The sequence below is a fragment of the Cetorhinus maximus genome, unplaced genomic scaffold (assembly GCF_964194155.1).
Source record: "Cetorhinus maximus unplaced genomic scaffold, sCetMax3.hap1.1 HAP1_SCAFFOLD_431, whole genome shotgun sequence".
NCBI lineage: Eukaryota > Metazoa > Chordata > Chondrichthyes > Lamniformes > Cetorhinidae > Cetorhinus > Cetorhinus maximus.
This window is the reverse complement of record NW_027596375.1, coordinates 100371-122870: the sequence shown is the minus strand read 5'-3', so window position 1 is coordinate 122870 and position 22500 is coordinate 100371. Positions and strand designations below refer to the sequence as shown.

At 43.2% G+C, this 22500-nt stretch overlaps 2 non-coding genes across 2 annotated transcripts; both read right to left on the bottom strand.

The window, feature by feature from the left end:
* Positions 1–5107: 5107 nt before the first annotated feature.
* Positions 5108–5180, bottom strand: trnav-uac (transfer RNA valine (anticodon UAC)). Its single transcript has one exon. It is a non-coding gene; the product is annotated as a tRNA-Val (tRNA).
* A 15343-nt stretch (positions 5181–20523) lies between these two features.
* trnat-cgu (transfer RNA threonine (anticodon CGU)) lies at positions 20524–20596 on the bottom strand. The gene has a single exon. It is a non-coding gene; the product is annotated as a tRNA-Thr (tRNA).
* Between the last annotated feature and the right edge of the window lie 1904 nt (positions 20597–22500).

The window sequence follows — 22500 nt, the reverse complement described above, 5'->3', positions numbered from 1 at the left end:
CTCTGGTCAAAGACGTTGCTTCTGAAATGGACATTGGATTTATTGGTGACTAAGTTATATTGATTCTTGTCTGTCTGCAAGTGGAAACATCTTCCAAACACTTTTCTAACGTTAACAGCTTCGATCAAGTCATCCCTCACCCTGTTTTCCAGAGAATCTGTTGAACCTTTTGAATCGTTCTTGAAAGTTATAACTTTTCAGTTCTGGCATCACTCCAGTAAATATTTCTTGCACCTTTAACAGGGCTTCTGGATAAACATAATGGTATGGAGATGGAGCGTCCCTTTCAAAATAGGCACTTTTATCATGAGCCTGTTGTGTACCTTCTTGCAGTACATCGACTGAACAACATAAACTCATCCCAGCTCCGCTTTCTTCACATTGAAATCCAGTGTGAAAATATTAACAGTTTCAAAGCTTAACAAGGTGCACAAGATTGGAAGGAGAGTCTGGCTGTGGATAATTGACACTGTGCACATTCCTGTAATCAGTATCTCGGACAATCAGGAAAATGAGCTCCTGTCAACCCATCCCGACTCAAAGCCTCGTGTCTTACATTCCCTGTCCCTGCTTACCAGGGAAAAATTAGGTTCGTGAACTGACTTTGCCTGCATCAAGCAATTAATTGACCTGGGAGTTTAACGGGCACATGGAGCTGGAGGCGAGGCAGGGATAGAAGCAGAAACAGCTGCAGCATGGAAGCGTTTAGAATTTGACGTGCGTCAGTTACTTTCAGTGATGAATGTCAGCCGTGTGTTCCGTTGTCAGTTTCACAGGAACCGCAGTGATGAGGTTGGTGTGTTTTGGAAATTGTAAGTTGTACATGAGCAGTTTGAACAGCAGGTCGAACACCTGCCAGCTCAAATTTTATTTAGGGGTATGTATGCGGTGTTTCATTTTTACAGGAAGGACGAGGAGGGACAGGATCGATATAAATTGCTGTGGGAAAAAGGTGGGATTATGAAATTAGTTAAATTGCTCTTCCAGAGAGCCGACACGGACACGATGGGCCGAATTTACTCCTTTTCTGCTGTAGGCATTTATGATTCTATGCCAACAACATTAAACTGTGCAGAGGACCAGTCATCGTGGCCAAGTGGTTAAGGCGTTGGAGTCCAAATCCATTGGGGTTTTCCGCTTCCCATTTTCCCTGGTTTTAACTCGCTGTCTACAGAGTTAATTATCATTTAAATTGAATCTAATCCAACCAAACATTCGAGAGTTTTCATATTTCCGTTCATTAACGAAAACAGTCATGAAACTAGGACTGGAAAATAGAACAAAAACAGAACCAGGTTGGTGTCATTCTTGCTTCCCTAAAGGACATTAGTGAACCAGATGAGTTCTTATGACAATCGTTCCATGGTCACCGTTAGACTTTCAATTCTATGTGGGATTCCAACCCTGGCCCCCAATGGATTACCCTGATTACTCTGGATTACTAGCCCACTGACAATACCACTAAGCCGCCACCTCCCTGAGTCTTCATTCTTTCTCAAAATAAAATTCAGCAAAATAATAATAGTTTTAAAAGAATGTTTCTTCTGGCAGCGGCTGATTGGAGAGTGTTGGGCTGGATAATTGCTGCATTTCCCTGTCTCACTCACTGTGGAGCTGAGGAAGAGAGAAAAATTGATGCGTTCGTTTGATCCAATAACTTCATAGATTTCTATTGGGCTAGATGGAGGTACATGATCGTTTATTTTCTTTAAAATGAATATTCAGAATATTCTTTGAAATGAAAGTTCAGAAATGAAGATTGTTGTGGGAACTCAGAGGGTAAAAGTCGAGCTTGCAATGTTGGGCGATATTTTCCTGTGGTTTCAGAGCCACAGAGCCAGCCAGACCTGTGTGGGAATGAATGTTGATGGGGAGAAAACGACGACGGATTTGCCCCTGGGTGGCCTCAAACCACCGATTTTTTTTCAGTTCTCAGCTGAATGCACTGATCAATTGTGCAACAGAGACTGATGAAAGTTGACTCTTCGAGATACCCTAAAGCAGGGGGTCAGTGAGTTAAAGCTTCAGATTGCTGCTACCAGAATGACAATTGTTCTCTATCAGTTTCATTCTCCAAAAATTAAATTTGGGACACTCATCGTGGATACATGGACACCTCCATCTCACCGGGAACCAGCTCTCCTACAACAGTTGCCGTCTCCCTTTGAAACTTTCAGTGTTTTGTCTGTTAACAAATATTCTGATTGTCCCGAAGCCAATAATTCTAAAGGGGTTTCTCTGTTACACAGCGAGTGGTTAGGATCTGGAATGCACTATCTGAGAGTGTGGGGGAGGCAGGTTCAATCGTGGATTTCAAGAGAGGATTGGACAGAAAATCCAGGTCTCCGATGAAAAGGCGAGGGAGTTGGACCAGGCGAGTTAGTTTCCAGAAGAGTAAGAGGTCTCCCTTTTCAGACGGAGATGAAAAGTTTTTTTTTCTTTCTCGGTGGGTTGTTAGTCTGTGGAATTATTTTTCCCAGAAAGCATTGGAGGCTGAGTCATTGAATTTATTCAAGGCAGACTTAGATAGATTTTTGATAGACAAGGGAGTCAAGGGTTATGGCGGACAGACAGGAAATTGGAGTTGAGCCCACAACAAGATCAGCCATGATCTTATTGAACAGCAGAACAGACTCAAAGGGCTGAATGGCCTATTCCTGCTCCTGTTCCTGAGCCCTATGTTGCTATGACACGGGCTGAATGGCCTCTATCTGTGGGGTAACTTTGAACCTGATACTATGATACTATGAGGGGCTCGGGAGGTAAAATGGACTATCTTGGTTATGTTGGTTATGTTGTAATTCAGTGCAAACACCACTCAAGGCAATGGTTAGTGTGCATTGAGTGGAGATAGCATGGCCGAGCGGTCTCAGGGGGTTGGGTTTAGACTCCAGTCTCCTGTGTGTGTTGCCCTTTCAGTCACATCATCTCAGAATCGGCTCGAAGTCGGTGTCCTTTTAAGATCTTCATTTTGGTAGGAAGAACAAGGAGAGTCAGTGTAAATTGCAGGGTGACCGGGAAGATGTGGAGCCGAATGATCTCTGTCGCTGCTAGAACCGTTCGGGGATGTTATATGAACAACATTAAAATCACCGTAAGGCCTGTAGTTGGGGCCAAGTGTTTAAAGTAATGGGCTTGAAATCCATTGGGGTCTCCCGAAGCAGGTTTGAGTCTGGCTGACTGCACATCTTCCTTTAGATGCCTCCAGGGTTAGTTATTGGTTAAATTGGATAAAAACCTTCCAACATTCCCGTGTACTTTACCTGCTTCCCTTCCGCGTTTCTTCATTTCCATTCATCTGCAAACATTTACTCAATTTGGAGTCTGGAAAGGAACAATAATTGGCCAAGTTGGTGTCGCCCTTGCTTTCTTGGTGTTTGCCTCTCCTTCGGTCTCTGTCGCTCTCAGTGTAAATGTCTATCTGTGATCCTCTGTTTATGTCAATGTGCTTCAGTTCCCCAAGGGGATGAACACATTTTTATCATCACAAGCTTTATTCACATGAGTTAAACTCAGAACAAGCTGAGACACCAACTGGAAATCAGGATTTCTAATGATGTATTTTGGAATATGAACGGCTTTAAATGCTGGTCCGGTTAGCTCAATCGATAGAGCATGAAACTCTAAACTCCGGGGCCATCTATTTGAGCCCCACGCTAGGCGCCATTATTCCTGAAAACTTTGCAGCTTCCATGGGTGATCCCCAGCTCTCCATTGCTCCAGCAGTATCACCGCTCAAACTGAGTCTTTCTCCGTCCCACTTTGTGAAAAATCGATTTGGTTGTTTCTGAGTTAAAATTGCCCTCTGCTTCACTGGAAGTTGTGACTGTTCAGTGCTGAGGATTTGGCGCTTTCACTGGCAATTCCCGGTCAAGGAAATCCTTTTCCTTACCACTGTGTGTACTGTCACAATGAACAGAAATTCCTGATTAAATGAAACCAGGTCTGGCAGCGTCTGTGGAGTGAGAAACAGAGTTAATCTTCCAGCTGGATGATCTTTCATCAGAGCTGGAAAAGCCAGAGATGTAACAGGTGGAAAACAAGTCCAGAGGCGAAGGGGAGTGAAAGGACAAAAGGGAAGGACTGTGATAGGTTACAAGGCATGAGACAGAAACTGACGAAAGGGATGATAGTGCAAAATGTGGGTGGGAATGGGACAGATTTATCTTCCTGCTGTTCAAACTGGCAAAAATATCACTCTTGATCAACCAATCACAACTACCCTTTCAAAGTAACTTTCTATAATTGTTTCATTTCCATCCCCACTGCTGCTGCCTTCACAGTCATTCTATCATCTTCAACCCATTCCAGCAAAATCCACCTTCTTCCCTTGTGTTCAGCTCTTCTGACGTCATGGGACTGAGTAAATTCAGTGAGAATTTTTTTGCCATTTGGCACAAGATTCGGAACCAGACCCGGGAGAGGTTTGTGTCGGTGTAAACAGTGAAATCTCCCCTATTACCGCTATATTTTGCCGTGAACCACCGTCTCTATAGTCAGTGATTTGCAGCCTGCCATGCCCTTCTCTCATTCCTTATCTTCACCTCTGTATTTGTTCACGACCTGTTGCACGGGGGTCATTTCCGGCGCTGATGCAAAACTCCAGCTCTCACTCCACTGATTCAGGTGGAACTGATATGCGTTTTCATTTTTCAATCAAGAAGTAATGCATATTTATATTAATCATTCTCATGACATTTATAAGCGCCGTACCCTAACCACTAGACCCCCAGGTTTGCAATTTTACAGCCCAGCTTATCCATGCTATCTGTGCCTTTTATTTTCATTTCAAACCTCTTTCAACAGAGACACTTTTCTCTGACAAAATGAGACGTTTCTCTAGAACACAACCGACTTCTTCAGCCAATGACAACAGCGATTGCTGTTAGCTGGAGCAGCATTCATTGTCTCACAGTCCCGGATTGTCATTGGATTATTAAACAACAAAAAAAGACAGAAATCGCCAACTCTCCTGTTACCCGGCGAGTTCCAACAGATAAGGCGAAGAGCAAGTGCAATACGGCTGTGAGACACTGCATTCAGCTAATATTCAACAACAAGGAGCAACGCAGCTTTTCCTGTTACTTAAACGTGTAAGTTGTAGTAATGTTTCTGCCCAGTTTCGAACCAGGGACCTTTCGCGTGTAAGGCGAACGTGATAACCACTACGCTACAGAAACTCCATTGATAAGGAGTCCAGTACATCTGACTACAATGCAGTTCCGCAACAGCATTTTTGGGTCTTTGTTTTGAAGAAATGGAATTCGGCTGTTCTCATTAGGAATGCTGGAGACAGACTGATCAACAATGTCATCATCAAATGGCACAGCAGGTTGGATGGTCATTAGATCATCTCTTCTGTGCCAGCTTCTTTTTTAAAGAGGAACCAATTCGTCTCAATATATCTCTCTCTCTCCATAAGCCTAATTTTTCTCTATTTCAAGTAACTGTCTAATTCACTTTTGAAGAAGGAGTTTCTGCAGAATCCATGCACAGTTTCCCTTAATTAACAAAGTTTTCCCGACCCAGTAACGTGAAGATTTGGACTTGGGTTCCTTCCAGCCCCTCGAGGGGTGGATCTGAATCCCAGCGCTGCCACAGTTTAAGTCACATTCCCACTTTGGGGAACTTTAGGAATTCCCTTTCAGAGAACAAGAGGAGATTCTAGTTTAATATAGGGCGGGTTTTGGTCCTTTATTTTGTTTGGAAAAACGCGGAGAGGCCATGCAAATATAAATTGTTGTAAGGGAAAGGCGGGTGTGTGGTATTGGTTGAGTTGTTCTTCCAGAGAGCCATCACAGGCACGACGGGCCGAATGACTTATTTTGCAGCCATTTCTGATTCGACAAGAACACATTTGAGCTCGGAAGCTGCTGTTAGTCGTGGCTGAATGTTTAAGGTGTTGGATTTCAAATCCATTGGTCTCTCCCCCTGTAGGTTTGAATCCTGCTGACTACAGTTCTCATTATTCCTCATTTTAACCAGGTGCCACCAGCCTCATCCCTGCGGCTCCTGTGAAACTGACAAGGTGACACACGGCAGAAATTCATCACTGAAAGTAACTGACACACATCAAATTCTGCCGCTTTCATGTCGCATCTTTTAACTCCCTGTTCTCCCTCTCAGACATTTCCAGGTCTATCAAATGTCATCCACCTGGAATGTCAGCCTCCACCTCGTTTTACTGAATATGGTCGATTTTCCGTTAGCTTAAGTTAATAGGTGGCTCCATAGCTCAGTGGTTACAGCACTCATCTTGTAAATGAGAGGGCGCGAATTCAACCCTTTCTGGGACCTATGGGTGACCTTCAGCTGAGATAGCAAAGTTAGGTGGAAAGCTGAGAGACTGCAGAACAATATAGAAGAAGAAATTTAATAAGTTAAAATAATGCAGATGTTGGAAATCTGTATAAAAAACAGAAAATGCTGGAAAAACTCATCATCTGACAGCATCTGTGGAGAGAGAAACAGAGTCACAGGCTCGAGTCCTTCTGACTCGTCAGAGCGAAAGAGAAGCAGAAATGTGATGGAGTTTATACTGTTATATGAGGGGTTGGGTGGAGCAGGTGGGAAGGTCAGCGATAGGTTGGGGCTCAGGAAGGATTGACAAAGGAGTCAGGGACACAAGACAAAGGGAGTGTTAATGATAGTGGTAAGGGCGAAAAAAGATACTGATTGTGGCATATAGGCAAGAAAGTGGAATGTGTGAATAGCAGAACAAGGATCAGCACTTTGTGAAAGAACAACTGACAGATGACCCTTTAGGGGCCTCCCTCCTCACTTTCCAAGGGCCAACACTCCTTTCAGGTGAAGCAGCGCTTCACTTGCACCCCCTTCAATTTGGTCCACTGCATTCGCTGTTCCCAATGTGGTCTCCTCCACATTGGAGAGACCAAACGCAGACTGGGTGACCACTTTGTGGAGCACCTTCGGTCTGTCCGCAAGTATGACCCAGACCTTCCTGTCGTTTACCATTTCCACACCCCACCCTGCTCTCAAGCCCACATGTCCGTCCTTGGCCTGCTGCAATGTTCCAGTGAAGCTCAACGCAAACTGGAAGAACAACACCACATCTTCCGATTAGGCACTTTACAGCACTCTGGACTGAATATTGAGTTCAACAACTTAAGACCATGAACTCTCTCCTCTAATTTCACCCTTTTTAAAATCTCGCTATAAAAATGTATTTATATTTTTATTTTTATTTACTTATTTTTATTAATTTATTCATTATTTTATCCCCCGTTTTATCCCCTTTTCTATACTTTTTCCCCAACCACCGCACCTCCCCCTACCCCAGCCCAAAATAGAGCCATCTGTTACTTGTTCCATGTTGCCCTTTCACAAAGTGCTGACCCCTGTTCTGCTATTCACACATTCTGCTTTCTTATTTTTATGCCACTATCAGCACCTTCTTCAGCCCTGACCACTGCCATTAACACTCCCTTTGTCTTGTGTCCATGACACCTTTGTCAATCTCTCCTCAGCCCCCACCTATCACCGACCTTCTATCCAATCTCGCCTGCTCTACCCTCCCCACACCGCCCCCCTCGCCGCCCCCTCGCCGCCCCACTTGAATAGCATAAATTCCATCACTTTCTATTTCTTTTCAGGTCTGAAGGAGAATCATACGGACTCGAAACGTTAACTCGGTTTCCCTCTCCACAGATTATGTCAGACCTACTGAGTTTAGCCAGCATTTTCTGTTTTTATAATATATAAGAGGTGATTGGCTAACAAGATGACAGACGGAGAAAAATGTAGCAAAGTCTGAAGTTACTCACTTGGTCGTAAAAATAGTTTGAAAAAACAACAAAGCAGAACATGTTTGAAGAGGTGAGAAACTTGTGCTGATGTTCAAAGAGACTTGGCTGTACCTGTACAAAGAACACAGAAAGTTGCATCAGTCTCTGCAGAACAATTGGTCAGCGCGTTCAGCTGTTAACTGTAAAGTTTGGTGGTTCAGAGGCGAAGCCGTGAATATTTTTCCCCCATCAACATTCAGTGTCACTCATATCCGGGTTGTCAATGGCGGTAAGAACATTTTCCACAAATGTTTCCAGTTCTACTGTTCTTCAATGAGTTTCGATTCAGGAAACTTTCGGCGTGTAAAGCAAATTTGATAACTACTAGACGACAAAACCAACACGCAGCTCCTTGCAGAACGACGTAGAATGTCAAACTGGGCTGTCTTATTGCACTTCAGAACCTTGTTTTGTGGAAGTACAATTTGGCTGAAAATCTTAGCCAAGCGGCAGAGAAATTGATCTAACATTAGAATCATCAGATGACACAGCACATCAGCAGCTCATTCAACACCTCACACATGTGCGAACGGCCTTACAGCAACTCCATCCACATCTTTCTCTCTTTCTTCCAAGCCATGCATTTTTCAGAATATCATTCGAAACCTGGAGAAGTATAAATGTCACATGGTTTTGAGATGATGCATCCAGTTACTATTTAACAACAAACGGGAATGATGCAACCTTTCCTCACACTTAATTCTGTTAATGCTTCTACTCCTTTTCGAGCGGGGAAACTTTCCGTGTGTGAGAGACCGTGATCCCTATTACCCTACACAAACCCTGCAATGTAAAGAGCCCAATTTAACACACAGAAGGCAGTGAGCCGGGAATTTTCAGATTGGAAAGACGTAACTAGTGGAGTGCCACAAGGATCAGTCCCAGGGACGCAATTATTTACTATCTACACTAATGACATGGAGGAGGGGGCAGAGTGTAATGTATCCAAATTTTCTGACGATACAAAAATAGGTGGGAGGTCAGGTTGTGATGAGGACTTGAAGAATCTTCAAGGGGGTATAGATAAGTTGAGTGAGTGGGCAAAAGTTGGCAGATGGAGTTTAATGTAGGAAAGTTTGAGATCATACACATTGGTAGGAAGAATCAAAAGGCAGAATATTATTTAAAAGGAGGGAGACTCCAAAAAAGTGCAGCACATAGGGGTCTGGGTGTTCCTATGCATGAAACACAAAAACTTGGCATGCAGGTGCAGAAAGTAATTAAGAAGGCGAATGGAATTTTGGTCTGTTTTGCTCGTGGTTGGAGTTTAAAAATTGGGAAGTCTTGTTACAACTGTACAGGGTGTTGGTGAGGTCACACCTGGAGTCCTGTGTACAGTTTTGGTTCCCATATTTAAGGAAGCATATATTGGCATTGCAGGCATTTCAAAAGAGATTCACTAGGCTGATTCCTGGGATGAAGGGGTTGACTAATTAAGAACTGTGAAGCAGGTGGAGACTTTATTCATTAGAGTTTAGCGTACTGAGTGGTGATCTTATTGAAACGTGCAAAATTCTGAGGGGATTGACAGGGTAGATGTTGAGAAGATGTTTTCACTAATGGGGGAACCTACAACTAGGGGACATAGTTACAGAATCAGGGAGCACTCATTTAAAACTGAGATGCGAAGGAATTTCTTCTCCCAGAGGATAGTGAATGTTTGGAATTCTGTACCCAAGAGAGTTGTGGAGGGTAGCTCACTGAGAGTATTTAAAGAGGACGTAGATAGATTTTTGAAATATCTGGGATTGAGGGCTACGAGGAGCTGGCAGGAAAGAGGAGTTGAGGCCTGGGGCAGAGTAGCCATGATAATATTGAACAGCGGGGCAGGCTTGAGGGGCCGAATGGCCGAATGGCCGACTCCTGCTCCTATTTATAATGTTCTTCTGTTCTTATGAAACGTGTCTCTGGTGAAAGAGGTCTGAAACAAAAATAAAAGGCCCAGGTAGCATAGATAAGCCACGTGGTGAGGCTTGTGGGCAGCTTTCTTGGTGGCCTAGTGGTCTGGATTCAGCGCTTTCACTGCTGTGGTCCAGGTTTAATTCCCAGTCGGGGAATGGAGATTTACTAACCTCGTGCAAACAGTTACAATAAGTCTGAGTTGTTTCTTGATGAAAAACAGAAGACGCTCATCTCTGCCAGAATCAGTGGAGTGAGAGCTGGAGTTCTGTCTCAGAGCTGGAAATGTCACCCGTGCAACAGGTCGGGAACAAGTATAGAGGTAAAGATAGGGAATGAGAGAAGGGCTGTGATAGGTGGCAAAGCCTTAACCAGAGAGATGTTTGTGCAAGGCAAAATATAGCGGAAATAAGGGAGGCTTTACTGTTTACACCAACACACATACCTCCCAGATCTGGTTCCATATCTCATGTAAATGAGAAGAAAACTTCTCGCTGAATCTTCCACTTTTTAGCTGCACCTCCTTCCAAACATTGCAAACTCCCCCTGCATCTTCCATCTTGACATTTTGCCCTGTGACATCTTGATATGAAACTGCACAACCAATGTGAATAAAGTATGTGATGGGAAAAAGATGTTCATGCTCTTGGAGAACTGAACCACATTGACACATACAGAGGAAAAAACACAGACATATACATCGAGAGTGACAAAGGGCAAGGGATTGTCTCTAAGGAGAGACAAACACCCAGAAATCAATCATGACACCAACCTGTTTCCGTTTTTGTTCCATTTCTCGCTGCAACCTTTGTGAATGTTTGCAGGCGAATAGACATTCGAGAACGCTGGAGGTTTTATATGGTTTCATTCAACTTATTCGGACAATTAATTGTGCAGATACACTGTAAAATTCAGGAACTATAAGAAGCGTAGTTGTCAGGATTCCAGCCTACCTGTGGAGATCCCAATGCATTCAAAACATGCCGCCTTAAACACTCAGTCACGAATCCAAGCCCCAGATTTTTATTAATGATGTTTGTATAAAATCATAGACGGCTACATCAGACGGTGTATGTCGACTCTCTGGAAGAGCAAGTCAACTACTGTAATTCTGCACCCCGCCTTTTCCCTACAGAAATTCATATTGGTATTGCCTCTCCTCGTTCTTCCCATCAAAACAAAACACCGCACACTCCGGTGGTGTGAGCTGGTATCTGTTGACCTGTTGGTTTGAATGGGGCTGCTCCAGATCCCAAAATGTGCATTACCTGACCGGTTAGCAGTGGTGGGATTCGAGCCCACGCCTCCGTAGAGACTGGAGCCTTAATCGAGACACTTAGACCGCTCGGCCACACTACCAATACAGCTGCGCCTAATTCCCTTCACCAGTATTATCATCGAAATAGAACAGAAGCAAAGGAGCAGAAATAGGTCATTAGGAAACTCGAACCAGCTCCGCCAGTTAATCAGGTCATCCTGCACTTTGTAACATACAGAAATCATCTCCACTATTAACTTCATTATTTCAGTGTTTCACTATTTCAATGTTTCAAATTATGTGTTTTTTTTCCTGTGGTGACTGTGCGTATTTGCTCAATGAAATGTTGGTAAAAGGTATCGACTGAGGAAAATGAGGAGATAATTGGTCAGAATAGACATTTGTTTTGTGAAAATTCGATCTGAAGTCAACTATTTTTAAAATTTGAATAATTGTAAAAGAATTCAGAATAATTGTAGAGTTGTGCCTTTTGATGATGACATTCTTGATTAGTCTGTCTCCAGCATTCCCAAAGAGAGCAGCCGAATTCCATTTCTTCAAAATAAAGACTCAAAGTGTTGCTGCATGACGTCACCGCTTAACATTTTAGTGAGGCCCATTGAGCTTTTCTCCTGTCCCCTGTTTCTGCAGGGCAGTGGTTATCATGTTTACCAAAAATGTGAAGAGTTACCTCGTTCGAAACTGGCCAGAACCACCATCATAACTTGCAGATTGAAGTTTGTTGAAGACAGAAGGATGCAGTCATGTGTCCTGGTCACTGTTAATCCTTCAACCAACCAAGATTATAAAATCTGTGCATTGTGAAGTCCCTGGCCTTGTGTGTTTGTTGAGCACTGATTGGCTGCCATGCTCCCTGCATGAAAACAATAACTCTCCTTCAGAAAGTACTTCAATAAAACCAAAATACTAGAAATCTGAAATAAAAACATAAAACGCAGGTAGACCTCAGCAGGTCTGACAGTGTCTGTGGAAAGCAAAACTTGCTGAATTTCTCCAGTATTTTCTGTTTTTATTTCAAAAAGTGCTTAATTGGCTTGAAAGTGGTTTCAGACATCCGCTGGTCAGGAAAAGCGCTGTATAAATGCAAGTCTGTCTTTCTTTAACAATCTTTAAATCCCAATCCTGTGGTTACTGACCCCCGTCAGTGGAAACAATCTCTCCCTATCTGCAACATCCAGCCGCCCGTCCCCACTGCCCCCACCCACATTATTTCGAACAGCTCCATGAAATCTCCACTTAAACTTCTTTGCTCTGAATAGAACAATCCTGGTCTCTATAATCTCTCCACAAAACTGAATTTCCTCATTCCTGGACACGATGTAAGGCAATTGAGATGAGATTTTGGAAAATATTGTCAGTTGGCAGGTGGGAAAATGGAGAAGGAACCGAAACAGAAAACCCAGTCTCCAGCTTTGTGAATCTTTAGAAAATCTTTGGGAACCGGAATCAGAGGAGAATGAAGGGTGAACTGCCCGACTGACCAGAGACAGTCAAGGCACCTTTCCCTTATTTAAGACGCTGGAACATTAACTCTGATGTTATCAGTGAAATTAACTGATTTGAGACATTGAATTGATTCTCGTTACTGCACATCAGGAATTCAAACTTAATATCGGCTTCGGGATAATCAGAATACTTGGTAACAGACAAGACAGCGAAATATTCGAAGGGAGGCGGCACCGGTTGTAGGAGAGCTGGTTCCCGGTGACATGGATGTGTCTGCATTGGGTGGGATCAGTCTGTTTCCATGTATCCACAATGAATGTCCCACCCTTTAATTTGGACGAGTAAAACTGATAGAGACAATTGTCATTCCGGTAGCAGCAATCTGAAGCTTTAACTCACTGATACCCTGGTTTGCTGCTGTATCAGTCTCTGTGGCGCAATTGGTCAGCGCGTTCGGCTGTTAACCGAAAGGTTGGTGGTTACAGACCACGCAGGGGCCAAGCTTTCATTGTTTTCTCCCCATCAGCATTGATTATCACACAGTTCCGGGCTGTCATTGGGTACTTGTGCTGAAACGAAAGACCCCCAAAATGTTGCCAGTTCCACTGTTAACCAGTGAGCTCCGAGGTAAGTGGCATTTCCGAATATTAATTTCAAATATAACGAGAAAACAATTAAACCTATCATGTACCGATATCTAGCCCATTGGAAATTTATGAAGTTATTGGATAGAAACAAACTCATCAATTATTCTCTCTTCCTCAGCTCCACAGTGAGTGAGACAGGGAAAAGCAGAAAAGCAGCAATATTCCGGCCCCGCACTATCCAATCACCCGCTGCCAGCAGAAAGCGGCGACTGCAGCTTCAATAAGCGGATTACTGCCCATCTCTGGGACGCGAGATACTCCAAGCCAGGCCAAACCTCCCAATACACCGAGCACAGGCTCAGGAAAACGCAGGTAGATTATATCCGGGTCACTTAAACCTCCGAGCAGCATTTACAGAATACCCGCGTGAGTGAGTCACAAATAAAAGTCACACAAAGTTTCTAAATCGTTTCACTGTAAAATACCTTCACTTTATTGAAAAGTTAACTGTTGTGAATCTGAAAATGAGCACCATGGGATTTGTGTTACCGAGTGACATTTTTCCATTGTTTATCCGTCAGGTTTGCAATTCAATTTGTGTTGGATATTGAAGCGATTCTGATTTCAAAATGAGGTCACAAAGCAGCTAAACATTAAATCCAGAAAGAAATCCTGAGGAAAATGAATCCCAATGTTTGGAAGGAGGTGCAGCTGAGAAGCGGAAGCTGTGAATGGTGTTATTGATGAATAAATGAAAAGCATTGGCTTCTTGGTCAATCATCAGAGCCGAGTGGTTAAATGGATGGTTCTAAAATCCATTGGAGTCTCCGCAGGTAAATTCAAACCTTACCGAATGTTCTTCTTATTATTGCTGATTTCAACCAGGTGTCCACAGAACTCCCGGAACAATGGAAGAAAAAACATCCAAAAATTCTCCTGATTTTTGGACTCTAAGGGAATGAAGGGCTATTGGGATTGGGTGGGAAATTGGTGCTGGGACTGGGGAACAGCCATGATCTTACTAAGTGACGGAGGAGGCTTGTGGGTCCTTATGAAGTATTTCTGCTGCTTTGCTCCTGTTCTATTTGAGTAGCAATACCAGACAAGGTGATGGACATTAATAGTCTGAGTTCGGTAAAGTGGCTATAGGTGGTTGAATGTGTCACTCTTCACTGAGTGGTTAAAACGATGCTTTTAAAATCCACTGGGGTTTCCCTAGGAAAGTTCCAATCTTACCGACTATGCTTCTTATTATTGTTTGTATCCCACCAGGGGTCCACAGAACTCTCGGATCAATGGAAGAAAAAACATCCAATTTCTCCTGATTTTTGGACTCTAAGGGAATGAAGGGCGATCGGGATCGGGTGGGAAATTGGTGTTGAGGTTGGGGATCTGCCATGATCTTATTAAGTGACGGAGGAGGCTTGTGGGGCCTTATGACGTATTGTTGCTGCTTTGATTCTGTTCTGTGTCTGGAGCGATATCAGACAAAGCAATGGGCAGTAGCATCCTGAGCTCGGTAATTCAACTGAGTTGTTGTAGGTGTTGGTTTAAGGTTTCACTATTTATTGAGGCGTGGTTCCTAATCCCACTGCTGCTAAATTGTCCTATTGGTCGAAAAGGTGCCAGCTCACAGTTAGAGCAGGTGTTTGCGGTGTATCACTTTAACAGGAAGAACAAGGAGACACAATAAAAATATAAATGGCTGTGGAGAAAATGTGGGGTTGTCGAATTAGCTAAATTCCTCTTCCATAATCTGGCATGGACAGACTGGGCCGAATTTCCTGCTCCTTTGCTGTAGCCATCTATAATTTTGTACCAACAACACTAACCTATCCATAGGACCAGTCATCGTGGCTAAGTGGTTCAGGCGATGGGGTCCAGATCCAGTCAAGGCGATGTGGAGTAGCATCCTGAGCTTGGTAGCGCAGCTGTAGTGGTTGTTAAGGTTTTAAGGTCTCATTCTTAACTGAGGCGTGATTTTAAATCCCACTGCTGCTAAAATTGCCCTGTTAGTCGAAGAAGTGCCAGCTCACAGTTAAAGCAGGTGTATGCCGCATTTCACTTTAACAGTAATACTGAGGAGAGACAATGAACATAAAAATGGCTGCGGAGAAAAGGCGGGAGTGTTGAATTAGCTGAACTCCTTTTCCATGAGCTGGCACGGACACAATGGGCCGAATGTCCTCCTTCTCTGCTGTGGCCGCCTATAATTTTATACCAACAAAATTATCCTGTGCATAGGGGCAGTCATCATAGTCGAGTGGTTTAGGCGATGGAGTCCAAATCCATTGGGGTTTCCTGCTTCTCATTTTTCCTGGTTTTAACTCTGTGTCTACAGAGTTAATTATCGGTTATATTGAATAAAATCCATCAAAACAAGCGGGCGTTTTCCTCTTTCTGTTCATTCACGAAACCTACAGTGGAAACGAAGCAAAACTTGGTGTCATGTTTGCTTTCTGGGCGTTTGTCTCTCCTTTGGGACAAACCCTTGCCCTCTGTAACTCTCGGTGTCTATCCCTGTGTTTGTTCCTTTGTGTGTGTCAATGTGATTCAGTTTCCCGAGGAGGTGAACACATTTTTACAATCACAAACTTTATTCACATTAGTTGTGCAGCTTCAGATGAAAATGTTACAGAGAAAATTATCAGGATGAAAGATGCAAGAGGAGTTTGCGATGTTTGGAAGGAGGTGCAGCTGAGAAGTGGAAGATGTGAATGGTGTTATTGATGATTGAGAGGAATGTATTGCAACCTTGGGACTTGTGTAGTTCGATTCCTTCTACACTTTGAAATTCAGGACAAGCTGAGGCTGCAGGTGGAAAGCAACAGTTGTCTCCATGAATGTTGGGATATGGGATACATATGTTATGTATGCCCGGCTAGTTCAACTGGTAGATCAAAGGCTCTTAATCTCAGGGTCGTGGGCTCGGCGCACATTGAGTGCAGCATCTTTCAAACAAATAACCACCAACCTATTTTCCTTTGAAACTGGCACACGACGGATATTCACCACTGATTCAAAGCATTTCCATGTCACATCTCTTTCTGTCTCACCTCCAGCTCTCTCCGCCCTTCCAGGAGCTGTTTGACCACACACAGTCAGTTAGTGCGAACGTAATACACAACGTGATCGGTTTACAGATAACAGGTTAAAGAGACACCAGGATCTTCGTGATTCCCCCAGGTACTGATTACAGGAATGTGCACAGTGCCTATTATCCACAGTCACACGCTCCTTCCAGTCTTGTCTACGTTGTTCAGCTTTGAAATTTCTCGTATTTTCGCACTGGATTTCATTGTGAAGAAAGCAGAGCTGTGATAAGCTTATATTGTTCAGCAGATGTACTGCAAGAAGTTACATAACAGGCTGATGATAACAGTGCTGTTTGGTCGCGGTGAGCTCCAGTGAATGATTGGCACCATTAATGTGTCGTTCAATTCGTCTCATGACAAATCTCAGGCTATAAATGACAAGGAAACTCGCTGAATTTTCTCCATGTTTTGTTTTCAAAACAGCCGAATACAAGGTAAGAAAGTACATCTCGCTAGAGTGGGTTATAAAATGGCAGAATGACTGTGAAAGAAGCACCCGTGCCGTTGGGAAACATAAAATTACAGGAAGTTACAGCATAGAAAGAGGCCATTCGGCCTCGAAGAGCTGATGTGCTGCTTTTAAAGAGCAGTTGTGATTGGTTGATCCATCAGGAGTGATATTTTTGTCAATGCAAACAGTAGGCACCAAAATTTGCCCTTCTCCCACCCATATTTTTCTTGGTACCACCATCCCTATGGTCAGTGCTTTTCAAACAGCCCTTCTCTTGTCCTTCTTTCACTCCGCTCCTGTCTTTGCTCCCGACATGTTCCAAGTGTGATATTTCCAGCTCTGAGGCGAAACTGCAACTGATTCTGGTAGATCTGCTAAATGTTTTCAATCAATAAGTAGTTAGTACTCATTTTGACAATTTCACAAGATCAATAAATTTGCATTCCCTGACCAGGAATCGAACCCGGGCCGCGGCGGTTAAAGCGCCGAATCCTGACCACTAGACCACCAGTGAAACTGGCAAGCTCATTTCAGATTTGTTTATTGACGCTGCTTTTATCCATGTTTCTATTTTAAATGGAATGAATTCTTCAGTCTATGATAACAAGGGTTTCTGTGAGCTGGGACATGAAATTGACAGTGAAGTGAAATAGCCCCACAAGCTGCTCATGTGTAACTGTCAATTTCCAAAACCCTCCAACCTCATCACTGCAGCTCCTGTGAAACTGACAACGGAACACACGGCAGACATTCATCACTGAAAGTAACTGAGACACATCCAATTCAAAACACTGTCATGTCGCATCTGTTTCTGCTTCTGTCCCTGCCTCACCTCCAGCTCCCTCTGCCCGTCCGGCTCCCAGGTCAATTAGCTGCTTGATGCAGACACAGTCAGTTCATGAACCCAAGCTTTCCCTGGAAAGCAGGGACAGAGAATAAGGGACCCGAGGATTTTTAGAAAGAATGCGTTTGCAGATTACATGGTAAAGATAATCTGGGATCTCATCTTCCTGATTCTCCCAGATACGGATTACAGGAATGTGCACGGGGCCGATTATCCAGAGTCGCAGGCTCCTTCCTGTCTTGTGCACGTAGTTGAGCTTTGAACCCACTCGCAAGAGTGGATTATAAAATGGCAGAATGAGTGTGAAAGAAGTGGTGTTGGGAAATATCAAATTACAGAGAAGCAACGAAAGAGGCCATTCGGCCCGGTGTGCTGCTTTCAAAGAACTCTGAAGAGTTTTATGGAATCGAAATATTAACTCTGTTCCTTTCTCCAGAGATGCTGCCAGATATGCTGAATTTTTTTCCAGCGTTTTGTGTTTTTTTTTGTTCAGATTTCCAGCATCTATAGTATTTTGCTTTTATCCCTGGATTCCTAGCCCAGCGACAATACCACTGCGCCAATGCTGACCACTGAATAAGAAAATACAGACATGTCTGTACGTGTTTTCTCCTATTTAAATGATATCTCCTTCGACGGCAGGATTCGAACCCTTGTGTTCATTATTAACAACAAATGTAAATTATTGAACATTCACTCACACTTAAATAAACAAGCTTGGATAATGTTTTTGCCCAGTTTCAAACCGTTGCTCTGCCACATGTGAAATGACCGTGATCCCCACTGCCCTGCACAAACCCTGCGCTGTAAAGATCCCAATGGAGCTGTCTGGAATGTTAAGTGGTGACGTCATGCAGCAGCACTTTGGGTCTTTGTTTTGAAGAAATGGAATTCGGCTGTTCTCATTAGGAATGCTGGAGACAGACTGATCAACAATGTCATCATCAAATGGCACAGCGCAGTAAGAGGACCTTGCACCCATTCTATTTATAACCAGCCTTTTACAAAGATCTTGCCAATTAGTTCCAATTTCCTTCCCTCTTTCCATGAATCAGAATGTTCTCCCTTTCAACCATTACCAAATTCCCTTTTGAACAAGGAGTTTCTGCAGAATCCACGCAGTTTGCCTTAATGAACATTTCCCTTACCCATTGAAATGAAGAGTTTGGCTAGGATTCTTTCTGCAGTTTTCGATACAAACAGTAGTTACTTACGCAATTCATTTCATATCGAACTTACAAAAGACGTTTATTCTGATCTGACATGTCCTCAGTATTTTCTCAGTCATGATGACTATGAAACTATCATTGATTGCCGTACAAACCCATGTGATTCACCAGTCATTTAGGGAATTCAATCGGTCGTCCTTACCTGGTCTGACCTGCATGTGACTCCAGACCCACAGTGATGTGATTGATTCTCAACTACCCTCTGAAATGCTTTAGCAAGTTACACAGCTGAAGGGCAATTCGGGATGGACAACAACTGTTGGCCATCGATGCTCATGAAAGAATGAAGATTCATGATGAAGAGCGATACAGAGTAATTTTGCACCATCTCTCCCACTCCCTCATGTTAAATCACAGTATCAGTTGCATCTATCTTTAGGATGACGCTAGTCTTTGGATCACACTGGTAGTCATCTTTCAGTCAGTAAGTAACTGTGAATTTGCATTTGTAAATTCATTAATTTCTGTTGTTAATTAAAGAAACTGCTAGTTTTTGTGCCTAGTCAGTTTCATCCCTCTTGATTTTGGGGGGGCTTTTTGAGGCTTGGCTAAGGGCAGATTTAATGTGGCGGTGAGATACTATATTCAGTTAATATTCAACAACAAATGTGAATTATGGAACTTTCCCTCACACTTAGATGTGTAAATCTCGATAATGTTTCTACCCATTTCCAGACAGGGGACCTTTTGCGTGTACGTAGTAATCACTGCACTACAGAAACAATGGGAAGAACCACATGGACTGACTTAGAATATCAAACCGTGCAGTCTTACTGCACTTCCGAGCCCTGTTTTGTGGAAGTACAATTCGGCTGAAAAACATAGACATGCGGCAGAGAAATTGACCTGACATTAGAATCATAAAATGACACATCACATCAGCACGTCGTTCAACACTTCACACACGTGTGAACTACCTTATTGCAATTCGTTTGATTTGTCTCTTTCTCATAACCATGCCTTTTGGAGAAAATCAGTCAAAGCCTGGGGAAGTGCCAATGTCACATGGCTGTGAGATAATGTATTCAGCTATTATTTAGCAACAAACGGGAATTGTGCAACTTCTCACAGTTAGATGACTTAGTTTTGATAATGTTTCTGTCAGTTTTCGAACCAGCGACCTCGCACATGTGAAGCAAATGTGAAATAGCTACTTGTTTCTCTAATCATTTATAGGATGTGGACATGGCTGGCGAGGCCACTACACCATAAACAATTCATGAGAAAACGCCAAAGGGACTTGTATGGAATGTCAAACTGTGTAGACATGCTGCACTGCAAGATCCTGTTTTACAGGAATAGAATTGGAGTGGGACATTTTGGAATGCTGCAGAGAAATTGATCTAATTGTAAATTGTCACAGCTCATTATGAGGCCATTCGACCCATCGGGTGTGTGCTTTCTTCTATTTAGTTCCAATATCATTCGCTTCATTCATAACCCTTCAGTTTTATTTTCCATTTCAATTAATTGCCCAATTCCCTTTTGAAAACTTTGATTGAAGAAAGCCCATATTTAAAGAGGTGCAGGAGCTTCTGCAGTGTCCATGCACAGTGTGTGAAAATTAACAAAGTTTCCCTGACCCAATTACACGGAGAGTTGGGCTGGAGATTCATATATGGTCTTCAAAATAAAAAGAAATAATTAGAACAAAGAGTACTCCTCATTCGATATCTACAATCTAGTTCCTCTTGCTGTACAACCTGTTACAGACGTTGTTATGGAAAAGAGGCTTACTGCAGCTACACGAAGCCCTGGTTAGATCACGCCTGGAGGACTGTGTATAGTTCTGGGAACGGCACCTTTTCAAGGATCAAAAATTGTTTTGCAGCATTGTCCAACCCATTACCCACTTTTCCACGGAACTTGGTTTCATCAGCTAAAACACAGGCTCCAGCGAGAGTTGAACTCACGACCCCTGGTTTACGAGACCAGTGCTCTAACCACTGAGCTATGGAGCCAAATGCCAAATCACATGCACGGAAAGTCGACCGTATTTTGTGCACGAGGACCAGGATAACATTTCAGGCAAATGGCATTTGATAGACCTGGAAATGTCTGAGAGGGAGAACAGGAAGTTAAAAGACGCGACATGAAAGTGGAAGAATTTGATGTGTGTCAGTTACATTCAGTGATGAATTTCTGCTGTGTGTTCCCTTGTCAGTTTCACAGGAGCCGCAGGGATGAGGTTGGTGACATCTGGTTGAAATGAGGAATAATGAGAACTGTCGTCAGCAGGATTCAAACCGACCAGTGGATTTCAAATCCATCACCTTAAACATTGAGTTATGACCAACAGCTGTCCGAGCTCAAAGGTGTTCTTATCAAATCAGAGATGGCGAAAAAATAAGTCACTCGGCCCATCGCGCCTGTGCTGGCTCTTTGGAAGAACAACGCACCCAATTCCACATACCCGAATTTCCCCCGCAGCCATTTATATTTGTATTGCCTCTCCCTGTTCTTCCTGTCAAAATAAAGGAGCATTAAACCAGAATCTCCTCTTGCTCACCTAAAGGAAATTCCTAAAGTGCCTGAAAGGGGGAATATGACTGAAACTGTGGCAGCGCTGGGATTCGGACTAACTCCTATATTCACAAAAAAAACAATTATCTGTTGGAACTCGCTGGGTGACAGCAGAGGTGGCAATTTTTCTTATTTATTTTATTCTGTTTGTCACTGAAGGACCCAGTGACAGCCCGGAACTGTGTGACTATGAATGATGTTCCAGCTAACAGCAATCACTGTTGTCATTGGCTGAGGAAGTCGTTTATGTTCGATATAAACGTGTCACTTTGTGGGAGAAACGTGTCTCTGGTGAGCGAGGTCTGGAATGAAAATAAAAGGCACAGGTAGCACAGATCAGCCGGTTGTGAAGTTTGCAAACAGTTTCTCTGGTGCAGTGGTGATTAGGGATCGGCACTTTCGCTGCTGCGGTTCTATATATACTTTTTGACATAAACATAATTGATTTCTGCAATTGATTTCATAGCGAATTTAAAACAACACATTTTTTCATATCAAGCTACCCTCGCTATTTCTGGGCTGATATCTACAATCTGATTCAATGTGCTCGACAAACGGGAGAGCTGGATTCAGGTTCCAGTCTCTGGCGGAATGGGTCCGAATCCCGCGGCTGCCAAAGTTTCAGATGCTTCCCCCTTTCTGGCTCTTCAGGAATTCCGTTTGGGTGGACAAGACACAACTCCAGTTTAATGCCGGACGAGGGTTGGGGAGAAGCGTGCGGATTGCGGTCCTTGATTTTGTTTGGAAGAACGGGGGGAGGCAATACAAATACAAATTGCTGTGGGGGAAAGGCGGGTGCGTGGAATTGGTTGAATTGCTCTTCCAGAGAGTCAGCACAGGCACAATGGGCCGAGTGACTTATTTTGTCACCATCTCTGATTTGATATGAGCGGGCTTGGACTATGGATGTGCTGTCAGTCGTGGACGAGTGTTTGAAGCGATGGTTTGAACATCTATCGGGTTGCAATCCTGCTGACTGCGGCTCTTATTATCCCCGATTTTAACCAGGTACCAACAGGATTAATTATCAGGTAAATAGAATAAAACAAAAACACTCGCGCTTTCTTATTTAAATTAATCTGTATGGATTCACGAAATCTGCAGTCACAAATGGAACAAACTGAGCCAGTTGGTGACATCCTTTCTTTCTGGATGTTTGTCACTCCTCAGGCCTCTGTGACTCTCGGTGTATATGTCTGTGTGTGTTCCTCTGTCTGTGTCAATGTGGTTCCGTTCCCCATTTTTCACAATCCATACTTCATTCATTAGTTGTGTGGCTTCATATTAAAATCGTAGAGAGAAAATAAAAATAAATTTAAAAGAATGAAGAGGAAATTTTTTC